The sequence below is a fragment of the Vulpes vulpes genome, chromosome 7 (assembly GCF_048418805.1).
Source record: "Vulpes vulpes isolate BD-2025 chromosome 7, VulVul3, whole genome shotgun sequence".
Taxonomy (NCBI): Eukaryota; Metazoa; Chordata; class Mammalia; order Carnivora; family Canidae; genus Vulpes; species Vulpes vulpes.
This window is the reverse complement of record NC_132786.1, coordinates 70375580-70397336: the sequence shown is the minus strand read 5'-3', so window position 1 is coordinate 70397336 and position 21757 is coordinate 70375580. Positions and strand designations below refer to the sequence as shown.

Below are 21757 nucleotides of genomic sequence, written 5' to 3'. Positions count from 1 at the left end.
CCCTGTTACCGAGCCCTGAAGCAAGCAGAACAGGTATTTGTTACCGTTTTGGTGCTCTGCAGACATGCCCAACAGCATTAGTCATCAGGGAGCTGCAAGTCAAAAGGACAGTGAGACCCTACAAGACCCTACAGGGGGGCTATGAAGACAACAACAGCAGAAAATCACAAGTGTTGGTGAGAATGTGGGGAAGTGGGAACTCTGATGCATTGGTGGTGGGGTACAAAATTGTGCGGTTCCTTTCCTTTTGGGAAGTGTCTCAAAAGGGCAGTAGAACTCACTCTGTGATTTAGTAATTCCACTTCTATGTTTGTGTTCAAAAGGATCGAAAGCAGGGACCCCGACAGATGCTGTTGCACCCATGTACACAGCGGCCCAGAGGTGGGAACAACCCAGCGTCTGTTAGCAGATGAACGGATAAACAGGAGCTATGCCCATATAATGCAGGAATGTTTAGGCATAAAAATCACAGAAGGTACAATTTAGTTTTTTAATTTCAATTTTCATTTTTAGTTCACATCTTTTCATTTACGGTAGTAAATGCTGGTAAGCACTTAAAAACAAGGAGGCTTAATAAAAACAGGCAGAGGAGCTGTGACCTGTTGTCTCTCTCAAACACTATAAAGACATAATTAGTCAGGTCCCAAGGGTCCCTCATCCCAAGGCTAGGATCACAAAGCACGATGATGAAGGGATGAAGGGTATAACCGGAAGCCACGACTATGTTTTTCAGTCACCTTTTCTTAGGTTATCAGTGCATTTCTAGAGTCTCTTGATTTCTTTGCAACGATTCAAAAATCCCTAGAAGACAGATGCCATTTATAGCAAGAATGTCCCAAACTTCCATGCCATGTTATTTTTTTTTTTTTCCAACTTCAAAGCTTGTCATTGCCGGACTTTGCTTCCAGAGCCAAGGTCTTGGAGAGACTTTCTCAAACTGGCTGAGTAGAGCACCTGTATTTGGTGACAGGAAGGCCTCACGTCTGTAGTCTGTTTCTCCCCAGGTCTCCCAAGAGCTCTTGGTATCTCTACTTTCTGTGGAGTATTCAGGCCTCTTTCGGGCCTTCCCACCACGAGATCGCCGTGCATCCCTGCTGACCTTGTCCAGAGCTCACCTGGCTGTCTCTTTGCAAATCCTTTGATGACATCTGGGGTCTTAAGGGCCTGGCTGATAGTGCCTGGACGGCCGGTTGCATTTCCTCTGGGCTCATCTACCGCAGTCCTATTTCCAACATGAGTTTCTTTTGTGAAATTATTCAATTCGCCGAGTTGCTCCAGAGTTTCCTTTATTGGCTTCTTCATCGTCTTCCGTATCACGTTTCTCTCTTGTCTCTTAGGGCACAGTGCTGACTGGTCCCAAAATGCACAGATGTCCACCTGTTGAAGTTCCAAGGGTCAGAAACGTGGGGAAAGTGGAACTGAGCCTTGGGACTTACAAGAGGCTTGAAGCTCAAACCACCTGGAGGTGGAGTTGGCAGAGGGTCCCAGGCCGGCGGACTCTTGCAGTGGGAGCATTTCCCAGAAGGCACAATTTAAAAACCATTCCACTTCACTTTTTTTTTTTTTTAATTTTTTAAAATTTATTTATGATAGTCACAGAGGGAGAGAGAGAGGCAGAGACACAGGCAGAGGGAAAAGCAGGCTCCATGCACCGGGAGCCTGATGTGGGATTCGATCCCGGGTCTCCAGGATCGCGCCCCCCGGGCAAAAGGCAGGCGCCAAACCGCCGCGCCACCCAGGGATCCCCTACTTCACTTTAAACTTATTTCTAAAGAGAAGGCAGGAAATTGGTCAGCAGTAAGAAGATCAAGTACCAGCTTCCCCCTCGCTGCTTCGAAGCATGGCTCTCTTGCTCGTTCTTCCGTGATTGCCCATCTCCAGACTCACAGAGCTCAAGTCATCACAAGGCCAGTGGCTTTTGCATGATGCCAAATATATGTACTGATGGGAAGTTTGGAAGGGCAAAAAATGAATCAGACACAGGTGGCCTACTAATTAAAGCAATCAGAAACACCAATTTAGATTTAGACGCTTTGTTTCCTGCCATGTGGAAATGGGTGGGAGCTTGGGATGGAGCTCAAGACTGTCGGCCACGGGGGCTCCGAGTGTCCTCACACTGAGGAGCCCTTTTACAAACTCTTCTCACCCTCTGAACTCCTTCTTGTGTCCCACCCCCACATCCTCTCCTGTAGTATTTGGCGTGGCCATGCTGAAGCAGGACCAACCACTGGGCCGGGACATCTAGTCTTCTGTTACCTCGTGGTACCTCAGTTTCCAAATTATCCCTCCCAGATCTCCATTCCGTCCCACTCCATGGAAAAGTCCAACTGATAAGGGATGGCCCATGTTCACTGGTTGTTAAAAGTATCCAAGGAAACTGCTTCCTACTTCAGTATGAATCACTGTTTTGCATAAAGGTGTTCGATGTCACAGGGATGTTTTGTTTTTGGAAAATGCAGCTTGGTAACTCATGTGGGTGAATTTTATGGAGGAACCAGAAATGAGAATTTTCTCTCATCTTTGAGGTGTCAAGTACTCATTCAGCAAGCATTTCAAAAGTTTCTTCCCTGTGTCAGAAACTGTTAGGGGGCGCCTGGGTGGCTCAGTGGTTGAGCAGCTGCCTTCCGCCCAGGGTGTGATCCTGGAGTCCCGAGATCGAGTCCCTTATCGGACTTTCTGAAGGGATCCTGCTGCTCCCTCTGCCTGTGTCTCTGCATGTCTCTCATGAATAAATAAATAAATAAACCTTTAAAAAATATTTTATTTGTTTATTCATGACACACACACACACACACACACACACACACACACAGAGGCAGAGGTGTCTCCTCTCTAGCTCGTGTCCCTTTCCTGTGCTCCCTTTTGCAGCCAGCCTCAAAAGTGTTGTCTACACCCGCTATCTCCAAATACTCATTTGCCCTCTCTCTCTCTCTAGTTCACTCCGGTCCCCCCACCGAACCTGCTCTTATGAAGCCCACCTGTGGCCCTGGCAGCAGTGTAGATGGGGATGGCCTCTTCTTCCTCCTCCACACAGTCTCTCTACCTGGCTTCCACTCTGGCCTCTGCTTTTTTTTTTTTCCTTTTTGAAGATTTTATTTATTTATTCATGAGAGACACACAGAGAGAGGCAGGCAGAGGGAGAAGCAGACTCCATGCAGGGAGCCTGATGTGGGACTGGATCCTGGGACGGTGGGATCACGCCCTGAGCCGAAGGCAGATGCTCAACCACTGAGCCACCAGGCATCCCTTTTTTTTTTCTGTTTTGCACACACGTACCAACCTCTAACATGTTGTGTAATTTACTTGTTATGGTAAATGTATGCATTTACATTTACGAAGTAAATATATTGTGTATAATAACACACAATCGACACAATGCCCCTGGCGAGAGTGTAAGCCCACAAGTGTGGGCATATTTGTGTGTTTTGCTCACTGCTGTATTCCAAGTGTGGAGATCAGTGCCTGGGATGCAATGGGCCCTCAATAAGTAGTTGTTGAGTAGTATTTACTATGAGCAGCCGTTTATTAGTGAATGCGTTCAGAGACGAGATTGTTGCTTCTCTGTATCTCAGATAATGTCTATCAGGTATCAGGGAAGGCTTCACAGAGCGGCCGACATCCGAGCTGAGTCTAAAGGTGTGGAGGAGAGATTCGTGGGGTGGAGAAGAACTGAGGGGAGGCAGTCCAGGCAGGAGAAACTGTTCCTTGGATGCAGGGAGGAGTTTGAGGCCAGCGGGTTGGGGCTGGCATTAGTTTGGTGCAGACCAAAGGGCAATGAATGACAGGGGAGAGGCTGAACGAGTGGGTAGCCCCTGGGGATGGCAATGCTGTGAATGAATATAGGTGCCACTCCCAGATCTCTGGGGATTTGGGGGGGCAGCTTTCAGCTCTGAGTAAAGCAGACCTGCTTCTGTTGTACCGTGCAAAGGCTTTCCAGAGAGTGATCCAGGATCCTCCATACTTCCTCTCAATACTTTTTGTTTTTTAAAGATTTTATTTATTCATGAGACACACACACACACACACACACACACACACACACAGAGAGAGAGAGAGAGAGAGAGAGAGAGAGAGAGAGAGGCAGAGACACAGGCAGAGGGAGAAGCAGGCTCTATGCAGGGATCCCGATGTGGGAGTCGATCCCAGGACCCCAGGATCACACCCTGAGCCCATGAGGGCAGATGTGCTTAACTGCTGAGCCCCACAGGAGTCCCTATTCTCAATACTTTTCTCCCCAAACTGCCCCACCATGCATAACTTAGCCATGTGAGCCCTGGGGTGTCTGACCTAGAAGCTCTAGGCTGCAGTGATCTCTAGAGGCCCCTCAGGATGGCAGGTGATGGCCTGTGGGCACACATGGACTTCACAAGAGCAGATTTGGCGGGAGGAGTGGGGTGAACTAAAGAGAGAGAGAAAGAGAGAGGGCAAATGAGAATTTGGGGGCCCTCAGCCCCAAAGCCGCTGTGTGAATAACAAGGTGGTGAGACTCAGGGGCAGAATCCTGCCCCAGCAACACCACTGCCCGCCTGATCCCTGGAAGCCTCCAAGACCTTCCTTCCCCACAACCCCTGGGGGCATTGCTGAGACCTGGGAGCACAGAGTAGCCTTTATATTTCTCCCCACCAAGTGCACACACAGCTTTATGGGGCCTGAGGAATGACGTGTGTAAGAAGCTTCCGATTCAGGAGGCGAAGGCTCAGGCAAGTAGATCTCCTACCCAAAGCCGTATGGTGATGATACCTTCGAAGAGGGGAGGGAGTCTGGGTGCAAGAATATCCACTTCCAAATGGAGAGATCAGGAAAGACTTCATGGAAGCAGTGGCATTTTGTGTCATTCTCCATCAAAAATCAGTGGGGTGATGGGAAAGGAAACAGGAGTGTGTGGACATTTGTGGGCAGACAGCCTCTAGATGTGAACAATGCACCAACGCCAACAATCTATTAATTGTATAAATTAGCAATTGTTTCTCAGACAGCTAAAAAACCCAGCCCTAGCAGATGTTGTCAAATGCATCCATTTTGTCCTGTAATCTTTAAATAATCTTTTCATAAAGTGCCATCTGAAGTAAAGACCTAATCCATCCTCCCCACTGGTAGGAGGGGAATTATCTTTCTGATGGTAAAAAATAATCCTTTTAGGTGACATGAAACCAACTCACAGCCTAAATCCCTTCTTTTTCCTCCCCCACAGGTGCCATCATTACTGTTAAGAACTGCATTTAAGAAATAAGCAGGAAGACTGGAGGGGCTATTTTGAGCCTCAAATAGTATTAAGTTGGAACCTGAATCTTCTAAAATGACAGGCTGGCTTCTGAACGTTCCTGCTGGAGCTCTTGCTGCTCCCCATTGGAGGGGAGCCTCCATTTCCTGGGCAAGGAGCCAGGGGTCCTGGCCCACTCCCCAGAGGCTTGGATCTAATATACCCTAATAGGCACCTTGGGACAGTGGGAAAGTGATTCAAGATAGCTGCAGGGAAGAAGGTACTGGCATTAAAGCATTTTAGAGGTGGTGGCAACAGAGACAATCCACTTACTGATGCTCTGTCTTTTGGGGGGAAGACAGCCCAGTTGGGTGAGGAGGACACACAGCTTGGAAACAGAGACCCTTAGTTCAAGTTCTGACTTTGCTGATTTCCCAGTTGTGTGGTTTGGAGACATTACTATAAACCTTTTTCAGACTCTGTGAAATGGGAGCAACATTAGGAAGGCCCTTTCTTATAATACTTATGTGGGAGAAGGCTAGATTAGCTGTAAATGAGGACACCAAGGACAAGAATTTAAGATCCATACCAGAGGTCAATGTACTGGTGAGGTCTGGAGCTAAGGACTCCTTAAGTTATGGGATCCTCTTAATTCTTATTCCAGGCATGTATCCACTCTGTGGGATAGCTTTATTAGGGCAGAACTGAAACTAAGAGTTGATTCAACTATCATTTGCATTCTTTTCCTGGTCATCTCACGCAGACGAGTGCTCTGGCTTGTAATGTAATTTAGTTCACCCATTATTCTCTCTCCCTATACTTAATACCAGCTATCCATCTATTCACTGGAACAAGATTTATTGAGCACGTGCTATGTGTCTATCGGGAAAGACATGCTGAGTAAAGTACTGGGAACTCAAACAGGAAGGGCTGCTTGTTCGGCCCCTAAGAATCTCACAGACAGATCTGTACCCAAAGAGCATACGGTGCTATGAGATCTTATAAGAGACGTTGGCATCAAGCTCATCATTAGAGCTACTTTCTTGTTTTCAGGAGGAGGGCAGGGAGGAGTTGGGACAGGCTACACAGAGGGAGCAAGAGCAGCAGAGAAGGCTCTCAGTAGGTGAGTCCTGATGGGAATGCGTACACACATGCATGTTCCTGTGTATGTATTTGGGAAGGCAAGGGGCTAAAAGGAGAAGGGCATTCTAGGGAGAGGGAGCAGTGAGTGCAGATACATGTTGCATCTGTTGACCTGGTTAGTGTGGTTGGATGGGGTGAGGGGTCTGGCTGTGCATGGCAGACACATTGGGAAGTTGGTAGGTGTCAGGACACAGAGGTATCTCATGGCCTCTAAGGAGTTAAACTTTATCCTGGAGCTCCTTTTAAATCCTTCTAAACAGAGGAGTGACATTATCAGATTTTAGAAGGATAATTCTGGTGGCAGTATGCAGCACAGATGGGAGGGGAGAGAATTGGAAACAGGGAACCCTGTTCTGCAAAGATTGTGATAATCCAGGCAACGGATGATGAGGGCCTGAGTGAGGGCAGGTGCGTAGGAATGAGGACAAAGTGGATTAGAGAGAGAGTTAAGAAAGAGAATAAGCCCAGTGACTGATTGGGAATGGGGAAGAGAGTGAGGGAGAGGAGTGCAAAAGTACTTGAGGAGTCTGGTTTGGGTGGCAGAGTGAGGGATGGAGTCGGTTAATCAGGAATAAGATGAGGGCAAGTTTGCAGTGGGAGAAGAGGGGACAGAATTGTGAATTCTGCTTTGGATCTGTGGAGTCAGGAATTCTAGGAAGAAGTGTCCAGTGGACAGTTGAAAATGAGTTTAAAGTTTGGGAGAGACTTATTTATTCATAACACAAATACTTACTGAGTGTCTATTACGTGTCAGGTGACCTTGTGGTGTCTGGAGATACCACCGTGACTGTGATGGACAAGATCTCTACTTTCAAGAAGCATTCATCCCCAAGGAGGGAAGACCAATAACAAACTAGTGGACAGATGTAAAATAAGACAGGATGACATGACAAAGAATAGCTGGGGGACCCCATTAGATAGGGTTCAGGGTAGGCATTTCTTAAGAAGCTAGTATTCAAGCCAAGATCTGAATAGTGAAGAAGGGCCAGCCATGTGAAGACCTCAGGAAAAAGCAATCCAGCCAGAGGGAACAGCATTGTGCAAAGGCTTTGAGGTGAGAACAAACATGGCATGTTCAAGGAAGAGAAAGAGGGCCAGGGCATTTGGAATGTAGTGGATGAGGGAAAGGAAGTTAGGACAGGAGACTGGTGAAGTGGCCAGGGGTTGGATTGCACCATAGAATGTGTCAGTGTACTCTGAATGGTAACAAATAACCCTCAAATCTCAATGACATCCAGTAAGGAAGGTTATTTACCACTCATACTACATGTCTGGTGTGGATTGGCTGCAAAACTTCTTCATGCCAAGACCCAAAACGATGGGACAACTCCTACCTGGGACACTTCTGGTCTCTTAGTGGAGGGAAAGGAGAAGGTAGGTAGAGGATCACGTGATGGTCTTACAGCTTCTGCATGGAAGTAGATGTGCCACTCCCATTGGCCAAAGCAAGTTATGTGGCCAAAAGTGATGTAATCATGGGTAGGGATGCATGATCCTTCCATAGAGAGGAGCAGAGGGTGTTGAGATCAACAGTGCAGCCATCCGAGTAGTCTATGGTGAGGGGATTCGATTTTATTCCAAGGACTATAGAAAGCCATTAGGATTTTTTTTTAAGCAGAAGGTATTATTGTTGGTTGCCAAGGTAGGCTAAAAAGTAGATCAAGAATGAAAATAGGAGATACGAGAAGCAGGACAATCTGGGAAAGTATGTATCAGATAAGAGCATGTGGTAAGGGAGTTCTTTCGAGTAGAGCCCTGAAATACTAGGTCCGCTGTGGGGCTGACTTGGCCTCGTTGGCTCTCCGTGTGTGTCAAGCACTCGTGGATGGACTTTGGACAAGGTACCCTGGAATAGCAGTATTCTGCCCAAGATCATAGCCTCCCTTCCCCCGCCTCCCCCCGCCCTTGCCCCATCAGGAGTCTCCTAGAGAAAGACTCATGGGATGAAACTTGTAGGGAAAACAGCATCTAAATGCTAGTGAGGGTGAACTCAGAGCCACAACAGAGAGGATTTTGTAAATTAGGCTGGAGGAAACAGAAGCAGCTGTGGCTTTTGATTTCTCCTCCTCCCCACCCAAATGCCATAGGAAAAGATTCAATCTCTGGTCATGAATCTTCTTTCTTTTCTGCTTGGAAAGGAGAGAGAAAAGGGCAGGATGCATGGTGTGCTCAGGGACAATGCGCCACCAAGCTGAAGATAACAGAGAAAGACAAAAAAGCAAGATGCCTAAGAGGTCCCAGTGTCATGTAGACCAGGAGCAGACCCCCAGCCCACCTGTAGGGTGGAGCGGCTCCATTCACAGGTAGCCCAGTCCAAACTATCAAAGCAACGATGAGTCTGGACCAGTCTTCCTCTTCTGTGGGGTGGGCCGAGGGGGTTGGTGGTGAAAGGGGAGTTTCCCTTCCCCCGCCCCTGTCTTCTGTGACCTAATCCCTCTACTCCCAGAGGGAGAATGGAGAAAGCCAGAAGAGAACTTTGACTTTTCAAGTTCTCCTGCCAAAGCTCCCCCTGCTGGTGGCTCCGTTGCGATTACTCAGTGCTTGTGCGAAACAAGCCAGGGGGTCCCAGAAGTGAGGAGCAGGGGAAATGGCTGAAATATCCATGACTACTGGTTTTGCCACCTGGAAGTTCCCTTTGAACACCAAATCTTGGCTTCTGTTTTTATAAGAGAATGTCACAGCTCTTCAACTAAAATTATAAATGCCTCATGGACAGTGCCCATAATTTATAATTCTTAGGACCCCTTCCTTCCCCACAAGTCCAGCGCAGGCCAGTCAGAAACAGGTAAATACTTCTATGAAGGGATGAGTGAGTGACCACGTGATTTCCCAGAAGGCTTATCCAGAAACAACACTTGTGATCCATCTCTCCCACTGGCCATGGTATGCGTGATGAACTTCGTATCCACAGGAGAATGCAGATGGAGAGAAGGACATTTATTATGCTGTCAGAGAGGGAAAGCAACAAGGTGGGCCTTCTGATTCTCTTCCTGCTGGCTGGGCCCTGTGGCCAACAGTTAGGGAATGACAATGTGTCTCCATTTCCTCCAGGGCTCAAGGGACCATGACAGGCTCAGGTCATCATCACCCATGGAGCTAGCCAGGGACAGCCTACCTGTCAAATTGGCTGGAACGTAGTAAGATAAACTCCTGGTGAGTCCTTCTGTGACACCTTGGGGCTTTGGTGACAGAGTTAATTAATCAAGACACCAACGTCAAAATTAAAGTGAGCAAGAAAACTCAATTAGTGATTGAATAGCTATGAGGAGACACATATTTTAATGAGGTTCCTGCTAATTTGGACTGTTCCTTTCCCCCTCATCATTAGGCATGGTCACACTTCTTTTTTCTGAGTACTGTGGGGGTCAGAAAGAGGGAGGGACAAGGGGTGATCTCTTTAATTTACTCAGGGGCAGATGGGAAGAGAGAGTTCTCTGCTGTCTGCAATATGCCAGGGCCCCATAAAGCTATTTGTCACCACCCTGAATTCTTTACAGCAGGATGTTCATTTCGATTTGTAGTCACCTCCTCAGCTCCCCTTGAGCAGGCTTGGCCAGGCTCCTGAGAGGAGATCTGAGCCGAGAGGGGGAGACACAGGCCGGCCAGGAAGGCTGGAGCTGGGCTCTCCAGGGATGCATCTGCCACCATTCCACCCTCCACAGCCTCCTTTAACTCTATTTGCTTCTACAGGGAGACGGGGAGATTAGGATGTTTCTCAGGCATTCCAAACCCTTGTCACGGTTAATAAAGGTCTGGCAGGAACCAGAGCTAGGATGGCTTAGCAGGCTCTGGTGCCAGGGACTTGGGGAGGAAACGCAGGTATAGCTATTGCTTCAGCTGCCTAGGTGACACCAAGGAGCCCAGGGACCAAGAGAGAGACCAGACTGAGGGTACCCGCTTCCTTCACTTATTTCAGGTGAGGGGCATGTGGACAGCGTGACTCATGGGTGTAAGGTCAAGGGATGGGAAGCAGAGCATAGATAGCTGGATGAAATGCTGAAGGGGAAGCTTCTAGTTGCATTTCCCTGCCCTTGACTTGGGCCAGGCTTGGGCCCAGAGCTTCAGGAGAGCTTGAGCCTGAAATTGGGATCTGAGTTCACCATTTTTTTTTTTTTTTTTGTCACAAAATAATACAGGTTCACTGTAGGAAAAGCAGACAAGGAAAAAGCAGTTTGACCTTATCTCACTACCCAGAGACTAACCACTGCTAGTCTTTTCAGATGCTTTCCAAAGAAATAGATTTAATGTTTTATATTAATCGACATAACGTGTAGCTGTGTATCATGATTCCGTCAGGTAGGCCTAAGTATTTGGGTCATTGGGAAAGCCTACCCTGTTCATTATATTCAGAGATGAAAGTCCATTCCCATTTATTTTCTAGAAATTAAAAACTGTTGGGTAAAACTGAGGTCTTTTTATATACAGGAAAAATCATGAAAACGTAATCATGGGTTTCTTGTGCAATAAAAAAACCAATTTAAACAAAGAAAATGATGGACGGACATAAATGATACGAGGATCACTGCAGAAAAAAAAACACATTCTTAGAAAAATGCAATATTGTGAAGATATCAAGAAAAAAAGGAAAGCTAAAAAAATTGAAAACATTTTAAAGGAAAGAAAAATATCAAGATGCAGATAACCAAGCTGAAAAGAAAAAATACTTTCCCATGCCCAACATATGAATGACTTATCATTACAGTTTCTTTCTTTCTAGTGCTTTTCTCACTATGTGTTTTTTCAAGGATGTGAAGAGGTTTATAGCCTAAACTGTCTTCAGCTTGTTATGTAGTCATGACAATATAATTTTTTAACATGAAAATTTATTTATTTATTTTAATAATAAATAAGAGGGAGAGCCTGTGTATGCAAAGAGTGGGGGGAGGTGCAGAGGGAGAGGGAGAGAGAAACTTAGGCAGACTCCACACTGAGCATGGAAGCCAATTTGGGGCTCGATCTCATGACCCTGAGATCATGAGCTGAGCTGAAACCAAGAGTTGGATGCTTACCCGACTGTGACACCCAGACACCCCATGACAATATAATTTCAGTGGCTAAAATATATTCTATAAGGATGTTTCATTGCACATTGTTTAATTATTATCCAGTGTTGGATTTCAGAGCACTATGGGTTACATTATTGTGCATATCCCTTTTTGTTGAATTAGTTCTTAAGACCATATTTGGCTAAATGAAATTGTCAAGTTAGAACATTTGGACTTTTAATAATTCTTGATTATAATGCCAAAATGTTTTCCAAAACAATTGTCCGATTTACAGGAGTATTGGTTTTGCCATGCCCTCAGCAGCCTAAGAAAATATTACATTTTTTTACTGAAGTATACGTGGTATGAAATGAAATGCCCATATTTTAAGAAATCAATTTGATGAGTTATGACAATTATATACACCTTTAATCCCCTTCCCCCAAGTATAGAATATTTTAATTACTCAAGAAAATTCTTTTTACCTCTTTTGGACTTCATAAAAATGAAAGCTATAATAACGAATTATATGTGCTCTAAGCTCTATTAATTCATTGTTATAATTTTTGTTTTAAACAGAATTCGTGGTCTTTGAAAGAATTAATAACATGACCATTTGGTTCTTTTTAATAGTTTCCATCCCTCTCCTAATTCTGCATTCGTTCATACATACTTATTCTGTTTATTTCACTGTCACTGTGTAGATAATTCTAACATCTGAGCCATCTCTGGGTCTTCTTCTGTTTACTCTTGCTCTCTCGACCCTATCACGTTGGCTCGTATCTTATGGTCTCTTAATTCTTTATTTATGTTGGACATTGTGTGTAAAGGATCACTGGAGAAGGACATAAAGAATATTTACCCCCAGGAAAGGTTATGTCCCTTCTATGAGCCTGCTAATGTGAGGGACGGGACCATCAAAGGTCTAGCTGGGCAGGGTATGAATGCATTTAATTTTCAGTTTGGTCCAGTTCACCACTGTCTTCAGAATGCTTGAGAGTGCTGTCAACACTCTCTTCATTAGGGCTTGGGCTCTGTGTACCAATGAGACCCAAGAGATCTTTTGATGCTTCACAGCTCTGGTGGCAGCTCTCTGAACCATGGGAGGCTTTCTCTTTCTCTGCTTGGCAGTTGGGTGCCGGCTTGAGTTTTAGGTCCTTCCCCCAGGTTTCTGTGACTCGAGGGACCTCTCTTCATTTTCTGCCCCATTCTATGTCTTAGGAAGGCCATCGTGCTGCATTTGGGGGAGGCCCTGGGTCCCTTGAAGGGACTTCTCAGCTCTTACTGGTCTTGCACTTGGGGAGGATGCTGCCTGACTGAAGGGAAATCTCTGGGTTCTTGTCCTTTGCCTTCGGCCTGTTACCTGTGTACTTGATAGAGACCTATATGAAAGCTTTGGCATGTGGGTGGGTGTACACCTGCTCCGTGGCTGGGGTTCTTGGAATTCTGACCCGTCATAGGAGCTCGCCTAGACCTGTGAGATGTTGTAACAAGTTGGGCTGCTGTTTCTTTAGCTGAGTTTATGTCAGATATCCTCTCCTTGTCACCTCACACGTAGAAGCAGCTATGGATCTCTTCTATCTTAGGAAGAGCTTGTCATTTCTGCAATTTAGTTTATTTAGGTTTCTTTGCATCCTGAGCACTCTGATGGTTTGGAAAACCATGATTTTGTGGCTTACTTGGCTAGTTCTCATTGCTAGGGCAGGTTCAACAGTCACTTGTGCCTTTCTACATCCTCACCAGAAACGGAAGTCCCAGGGGTATTATTTTTCAATTTATGCTAACTTAACAGAGGGAAATGGTAACTTGGTGTTTTAATTTTTATTTTTTTCTCTGACAAGTGAGCATTTCAAATCCTTGTTTGCTGGGCAGCCTGGGTGGCTCAGCGGTTTAGTGCCGCCTTCAGCCCAGGGCGTGATCCTGCAGACCCGGGATCGAGTCCCACGTCGGGCTCCCTGCATGGAGCCTGCTTCTCCCTCTGCCTGTGTCTCTGCCTCTCTCTCTCTGTGTCTCTCATGAATAAATAAATAAATAAATAAATAAAATCTTTAAAAAAGAAAAAAAATCCTTGTTTGCTAGTTATATAACTTCTTTTGTGTCTCTTGCCCTGTCTTTTACAGTCTTAATTTGTTTCTGACCCATACACAGGAGGTCTTAAATACTAAATATAGTGCCTCTTGTTACATTTGTTGCAATATTTTTTATTTGCCATTTGCTTTTATATGTTACTGTTGTTTTTTTTTTGTAGTCAGACTTACAGATCTTACTCTTTTTTTTTCTTTTTATTCCTTGTATTGCTTCTGAGCCTACAAAGTTATCTTTCCTTTAGAGGTTTGGAAAACACTCAATTCTATTTCTCTGAGATTTTGATGTTTAAAAAAACCCCACATTCAACTCTTCCACTCAATTAGAATTTATTTTAGTGCATAATATAAAGTGAGATTTGAAAATTACTGTTTCTTCAAATTGCTAGTTAATTGTCCCAACACCATTTATTGGGTAATCCTTGCTTTCCCTCATTGAGCTGTAATGAATCTTACATCTTTGTACATAATCAGGTCCATTTCAGCACCATCTGTTCTGTTACAGTGATCTTTCAGTCTGGTCCTGGGCAGATACAGATGAATTTTTGGAACTGCAAAGCTAAGGAGCTAACCGTGGTATTGATATGTCCTTCTCAGGGGCCGGGAGTCATTTCTCTCTGAAAGCATCTGATGACAGTTCTGTAACTTTTATTTATTATTTGATTGCTTCATTGTTAAGTCCTTACGAATTAAAGCTCTTTGAGGGCTGTGATTGTCTTTGACAAGGTCAAATACTACCTGAGCTCTGTTCTCCTGGAAAACAGCAATGGTCAAGAAATCTGCTCCTTTGTGTTCCTGGAAATGCTGACTGCAAAGAACCAGCCTACCCAGTATGAGTTGGCTAAGACTCAGGGATAACCCCCTGTTTACCGAGGGCAAGGCCAGACACAGATCCTCCAAATTCCCATTGTTTGTCTCATAAATGATTAGCTCCACTCTTTGTTCCTGATCAATGTGGACAAAATACTCACTCACTTGTCTTGGCCAAACCTTAGTTAGGCATTTTTCCACCCTACTAAACCCTGAATTTTGACCCATGCTCAGTCTGAGCCAACAATGGAATATTGTTGTCCTCGCCTTCACAACCCCTCCTGCAAATAGGCTGACCACGAAGGAAGACAGTCCCACATCAACTGTCTAATCACATCCCTTGCTCATTTTGCCCCCTCCCCGCAGTTCTTGTTTACTCTTCCCTATAAAAGTTTTGCTTGGCTTCGGGTGGAAGCATTCTTCCCATTACTATAGTCTCTTTCCCCATCTTGCAATAATCCATTTCACTTCACATTATTATTTACTACTCCAGAAGTAATGTCCACCCATTCACTGCTGTATCCCCAGGGTCTACAGAATTCCAGTAACAGAGTAGGTTATTAATAATGGTTCAATTAATGAGTCAAGTATTTTAAAAAATTATAAACACAACATATAACCATTGAAAGACAAAAATCAAACAGTTGAGAATGACATAAAGTAAAGTATAAAATCCCCGTTCCCCACAAGTTCTATCCTTTGGAAGTTGCCATTATGTATGTTTCTTTCATATCTTTCAAGACACTTTCTATCCTATGTGAAAAAAATATATGTATACCTTACAAATGAGACTATTCATTATTAATATTCTTCAACGTTCTATGTTCACTTAGCAGTCAGTACACCAGTGTATCTTGGGCATCATTTCCCATAACAGTCTATGTAGGGCTTCCACATTCTGCCAAACAGCAGTGTAGCACTCCCTTGAGTGGCACATTCTGGAAGTACCATCCTTTATTTGTTATATTGTTACAGGTTTTTGATACAAACAGCACTACTGCAAATAGCCTATGTATTTTTATGTACCTGTACAAGTGTATATACAAGGATAAATTCCTACAGTGGAAATATTTAAGAAGTTCAGATGTTGGCAGATTATCAAATTATCCTTCAGCTTTATACTTCCATCAAAAATGAATGAGCAGAATTAAAAATTCTGGTTATTATTGGACTTTGCCTATATTATAGATGAAAGATTGAATCCAGCTGCTAATACAGTTTACGTTTCTTTGTGTGAGATTGAACATGTTTTCACATGGTGATTGGCCTTTTTATGTTGGGTTATTCTTTTCTCACTGATATTTAAGAGTTCTTTTGATATCAAATAAATTAGTTTGCCTGTCACATATGTAGCAAATAATTTACCTGTTTGTCTTTGACATTGTAAATGTTATTTATATTGTTTGGCCATAGAAAATGTTCATATTTTTATAGTCAGAAGTGTTCATCTTTTCTTGTATGGCTTCTGTGTTACTTTCAGTTTGATGCACAGGCATATCAGAGCCCGAAGTGGGACTCGATCCTGGGTCTCCAGGATCACACCCCGGGCTGCAGGCGGCACTAGACTGCTGTGCCACTGGGGCTGCCCTCGATTTTTAAATTATTTAAAACAATATTTTCAGATACAAATTTATACTCATTGTTGACTATTTCCTATGGATAGGTTCCGAGAAGTATTATTGAGAGCCAAAATGTGTGAATATTCTAAACACTTATTAAGTGTTGCCAAATCAAGGCCACCAATTTTCACTCCCTTTTGTGTCCACTGATCAGAAAAGTTAGAATGTGGGATGCCTAGGAGGGCCACTGGTTGAGCGTCTGCCTTCCGCTCAGGTCCAGGTCATAATCCCGAGATCCTGGGATCGAGTCTCGCATTGGGCTCCCCACAGGGAGCCTGCTTCTCCCTCTGCCTGTGTCTCTGCCTCTCTCTGTGTCTCTCATGAATAAATAAATAACATCTTTTTAAAAAAAAAAAAAAGGAAAAGAAAAGTTAAAATGCTGGAGATGAGAAGTATCAGTGAGCCAGGAGGGACCCTTTTTTCTGCAATTTCCTGCTCCATGTGAGCTCACGGTCAATATAGTTTACATATTTCCTCTATGATTTCCTGTGACCTTTAAAGCTAGATTGGAGCAAGGGGCAAATTCTATCTGTGGGTAATGAATTTGGGATAAATGGATTTCCCTCTTTTAAATATAAATGAAGGGAGAATTCACAAATCCTAGCCGTTTCTGCTAATTCCGGCGCAGGTAAAATGCACACTGCCTTGCATACTTAGAGAAAAGCATGATGCTAGAATTTCTGTTTTCAGAGCTGAAACTGGTTTAGGCACTTCAGTTAAAATTACAAGGTGGCTGATTTGTCTGATGGTTTCTTTTTTATGGGCTCCAAAGGATTATATAACCTCACACCTAGAGATGCAGCTTGACTGATCAATCTTCTGCATTAATTTCAAGGTTCGCACTTCTGTTTATGCCTCTGCCATCTTTCCCACAGGACCGTAAGCTTCTTGAGAGCAGGCTTGCCTTGGGATTGGGCATGGTGGGACGCCCGGACAGGTGCTGAGGAGAGCTTTGTCAAATCACTAAGTGGAATTCTCTGGACTTCTTCTTCTTTTTTTTAAGATTTTATTTATTTATTCATGAGAGACACAGAGAGAGGCAGAGACACAGGCAGAGGAAAAGTAGGCTCCTGTGGGACTCGATCCCGGGACTCCAGGATCATGTTCTGGGCCAAAGGCAGGTACCAAACCGCTGAGCCACCCAGGTGCCCGAATTTCTCTGGACTTCTTACAGCTGCCAGTTACTCAGGGAGCTCTGATCTGATCTGACATCACAGACTCTTCTCCCTCAAATAAGAACCTGCCTTGTACAGGAACTTTCTGCAGGTGGATATAGTGGAGGCTGTGGACTTTGTGTACAAAACCATTTGCTATTTGCACAAAGACTGTTGGTGGCTCCTCTGCTCAGTTCCTGTGTGTCTTTGGGTAAGGGTACCTTGAACAACTTATAGGATAAGCATTTTTTTTTTTCTTGATTTCACTGAAGTTCCTGGCAGGCTCTCAGCCCCATGCCCCCCTCTAGATTTTTGCAAACTTTCTCAGCAGATACGTGCCAGTCTTGCTTTTGGAGCTTGTGTGAAGTGTGAATAGTCTCTGGCCAAGAGAGCAGGACTGGGAGTTGATGTGGACTAGGACGGGGAAAAGGGGGTATGAATGATGAAACGAGCTTCTTGGGTCAGCCGGGAAGTAGACACACTCTCTGTCAGGCACAGGTGACCCCAGGTGGGGGTGGACGCAGTCTTACCAAAAATGGGCCTCAGTGGGTGCCCCATTTTGACCTCCTTAGCATGTTCTGTGCCCTCGTTGCTGGTGGTCGGAACTTCTAGCCCAAGAATTGGCCTTTAAAATCCCTGACCCCCCCACAAATAAAATAAAATAAAATAAAATAAAATAAAATAAATAAAATAACATAAAATAAAATAAATAAAATAACATAAAATAAAATAAATAAAATAAAATAAATAAAATAAAATAAAATAAAATAAAATAAATAAAATAAAATAAAATAAAATAAAATCCCTGACCCTCCAAAGCAATGAGGCACAGTCTGGGCTGGGAGGGTGGCAGACTGGGGTTCAGGACTCCTCCCTTCTGTTCTCTGTTCTCAGGGTTGCTTCAGATTTCCCAAATGATGTAGTTGAGCCACTGGGCAAGGCTGGCCTCAGTTTCCCTGAGATGAGCAGGTGGGAAGGTGGAGATCCAAGGTGAATCACCATTTGTGAGGGGTCAGAGATGGCAGATTAAAAATAAGCACTGATGGGGGGAGGAAGCCAGAAAGCACAAAATTAGAGTTGGCGCATGAGAGAAAAGAGATTAAACGGAAAAACAAAAATCGCTGGCAGCTTTGGATTTACCCAGCCAGAGTTCTCCGGTGGGCAAGGAGAGCTTGAATAATCCAAATTAATTTCTAGTTAAAGGCAGAGCTCAGAGAGCAATCAAACAGGTGACCACAGCTGGCACCAAATTTCACTGGGAGATAAACTACAGATGCTAAAATTCAACCGTGTGTGTTGAGAGACTGGAAACAGCCAACGTCAGGCACAAGGTGGAGGCTAGAATGTTCCAGTCATTCATTCAGTACTTTGTGCTAGGCACTGGGCTTGCAGTGTGTGTCTGAACCATGGTCACTGCCTTGGAGTGGCTCATAGTCTAGGGTGAGAGGTGCCAGAAGGCAGTGCTGCAGGGCCATGGGATAAGAAATCCCATGACAGTAGGTGAAGGGGGTAAAGAGGAAGCAGGGAAAGTGGAGAGGGTGTGAGGAACAAGGAAAGACCTTCTGCAGGGTCAGAGGCCTCTTCAGACCCCCCCTGAAGGACCAAAAGGGATGCTCATGGGGAGGTGGGGGAGGGACCTGAGGCAGTTGGAATAGCAGGTGTGGTGACAGGGACTCCAGAGGGGGCCCGGGCATCCCCAGGCAGTCCTGGAAGGCTGCCCCGTTGGGTGCACTTGGGGACACACCAGAAGTGAGGTCACGGCCACATCTTCTCCAGGCTTTTGGAAGATTCCTCAGACAACATGGTGGGGTTATATTTGGGGTGAAGAGGGAGGAAGAGGGGTCGTCTGCACAGCAATGACAGTCACCTAGGGAAAGGGACAGTGGCCTGAACTGAGGCTCTGGGCATGAAGACAGAGAAACTGGAGATGGATATGGGAAATTTCAAAGGGTGGAATTTGTAGTCTTGATGATGGGGTAACTATTTCAGTGCATCTTGTCAGGAGTCGGACTTGGTGACTAGGTGGTGCTATCCTTGGGATTGGGAAGGAGAGAGGATGAGGGGGGCCTCGGATGCACAATCAGGACCTGCAGGGTATATGGGGCACCTGTAGGACATCCAGATACAGGCAGTTTGTAGCCTCACCCCTTTCCTTTTTGCTGTTAACTCCCCCTTTGGGAAGTGGGCACCATCTGGGTGCTGCCCCAAACTTCCATCTGGGACTCTCCATACCCCTCTTCCCAGCAGAAGTCCCTGATCAGTGGGTTTAGAGGATGGCTGCTGGCAGTGGCATTTGAAGATATCCAACTTTGTGGTGTGAGAGGGTCTCAACTCTTCTAGCTTGGCCTTTGAGAGCTAATTTTGAGTGTTAATCCTTGGGGGATGAATGGGACGATGACTTTCAAACTCTATTCCTTGGAGCTCTAGGTTTCTGGCCTCAGGGACTACTGAGGGGGACAGGCACAGGCGGGAGAGAGGCCACGTGGAGATCCAGGGCAGGCTCCAGCTCCCCTGAGCACCCTCCCCCCGAAGAAAGGCTCTTTTAAAAGGTGGTTTGTAGGAAAAGCCACTTATGGGTACCTGGCTGGCCTCGATCCAGTGATGTTCACATTCCAGTGCGGACCCTTGAATGGAATTGGGTTGGGGCAGGGGAGGGACGGACAAACTGGAGACAGTCCAGGAGGTCTGAGGTAAGGAGCTTATTTAGTGCGGTGCCAAGCAGCAGCCAGAGCAGGTGTGCTTTATGCCGAGTCCTAGGAAGGGTGAGGGGGCATCCCTTACGAGGCCGTGGGTGGCTAGGCTGGGAAGACAGAAACATCGCCGGTGCAGGGGCGGCCATCTGACGTCGGCCTGCAGAAACCAGAACACAGATATGTTTTATTTGGCTCCCAAATTATTTGTTATAATTTCTGAACTAGTTGCCAGCATTCAAAAATCAGAAGACTTTATATAAAATCCTGATTTGGGACTTCTCTGAAAAAATAAGACAAGACCCGAGAGCACGGGGCTGAAACTGCTCCCAGGGGGGTTGTGCCTTCAGGCCTCCACCCTCCTCTTGTCACCCTGCCAGCTTTGCTCATTGGTGGGATGTACCTGGGTGCTGTGAGCATTTCACCTTGCCCCTTGGAGTCAAAGTCACCTCCCTTAAGCCAAGCAGACCAGGGGCCGGGGGCTCACTCCTTTAGACGTTCCTAGCACAAAAAGGACTGTTTTTTTTTTTCCTCCCTCTGTTCCCAGCACTTGGGCTGAAGCTGAGTCCTACTATGGGAACTGCCTCCTCGTTTCTACCATCCTGCTTGTCACCAGGTGCGCCAATATAGTTGCCCTTTAGACAGTGACTGTGAAAAGAATAGCAAAGGTGACAAACATTGAGGGAGAGAATTATGTAGAGTCAAGGCAAGAGGGCTTTGTCCTAGTCCAGAAGGAGAGAACAGGTCTGCGGCCTGACCAACTAGAAGGAGTTACCTCCTGCAGATGGAAAGAAAGGGTGTTGAGGGGAGAGGAGGAGCAGGAGTGCTGGGGATGGTGGGAGGGGGTGAGAGGAGGTGCAGGAGTCTGGGGATGGCAAGGGGCCCAGGAGCCAGGGAGCACCTGGGTTAGTTCAGAGGCGAGTGCGGCCTGGATTGGAGTAATGCAGGGGCATTTGAGGGCATTGTGGGCAGTAAGCAGCCGCCCGGAGGCGGGTGGGTGAAGAGGGGTGGGGACAGGGCCCAAAGTGCCCCGTCCTTGGTTTCTGGGCGCTGTGAGAGGCAGAGCGGCGCATTCCCTGGGATCCAAGTTCTGGGGTGCAGGGAGCAGGTGCAGGGAGGGTGGACAGGCTGACTGCCGCTGAGTCTGAGGTGCCCCCCCGACATCTCAGGGGATGATGCCCCATCTCCTCTCAGGGGAGATGCCGAAGGCACAGGTGCAGAGCTCTGAGACCCCTGGGCTGTAAAACCCGCTGTTTGATGCGGTCCCCCGCGGCTCGGTGGGTTAAGTCTGACTGGTGATGTGGGCTCAGGTCTTGATCGCAAGGTGGGGAGATGAAGCCCTGCCCTGGGCTCTGCACTGAGTGGGGAGTCTGCTTGGGATTCTCTCTCCCTCCTCCCCTGCCCCCTCACTCTCTCTCTCTCTCTTAAACTACAAATAATAAAAATAAAAATAGGGATCCCTGGGTGGCGCAGCGGTTTGGCGCCTGCCTTTGGCCCAGGGCGCGATCCTGGAGACCCGGGATCGAATCCCACGTCAGGCTCCCGATGCATGGAGCCTGCTTCTCCCTCTGCCTGTGTCTCTGCCTCTCTCTCTCTCTCTCTCTGTATGACTCTCATAAATAAATAATAATAAAAAAATTAAAAAAAAATTAAAAAAAAATAAAAATAAAAATAAAAATAAAAATAAAAAGGGCTGTTTGCTACAGATCCACAGGTCTGCTGGTGGGCTGCACACTGGGCCCCTTGCTTCTCCCGTCTGGACAGTTGCCTCATTGAGTCATTCAGCCCCCCCCCCCCCCCCCCACTAGGCGCTGGCCAAATGGCAGTGAACAAACAGATGCTCTTCCTCCCCTCAAGGAACCGAGCCGCGAGTTTGCAGAAAGTGTGGATGTGAGTGGATTCCCTCCCAACCGTCTGCCTCCCCACGGTATTGGGGTTATTAAAGGTGGTTTGGGTGTGCTCTGCATTTCCCCCCTCTTGGATGGTGGTGAACGGTCTAGGACAGATTTACTTGTGTCCTCACACTTTGCGCTGCCTTTAGAGGAGAGTCTCGACACTGTCTGCCGTTCCTG

The 21757-nt window shown here is 46.0% G+C and overlaps 1 pseudogene; it reads right to left on the bottom strand.

Moving 5' to 3' along the window:
* Positions 1 to 885: 885 nt before the first annotated feature.
* Positions 886 to 1302, bottom strand: LOC140599570 (protein LZIC pseudogene; annotated as a pseudogene).
* Positions 1303 to 21757: the final 20455 nt, after the last annotated feature.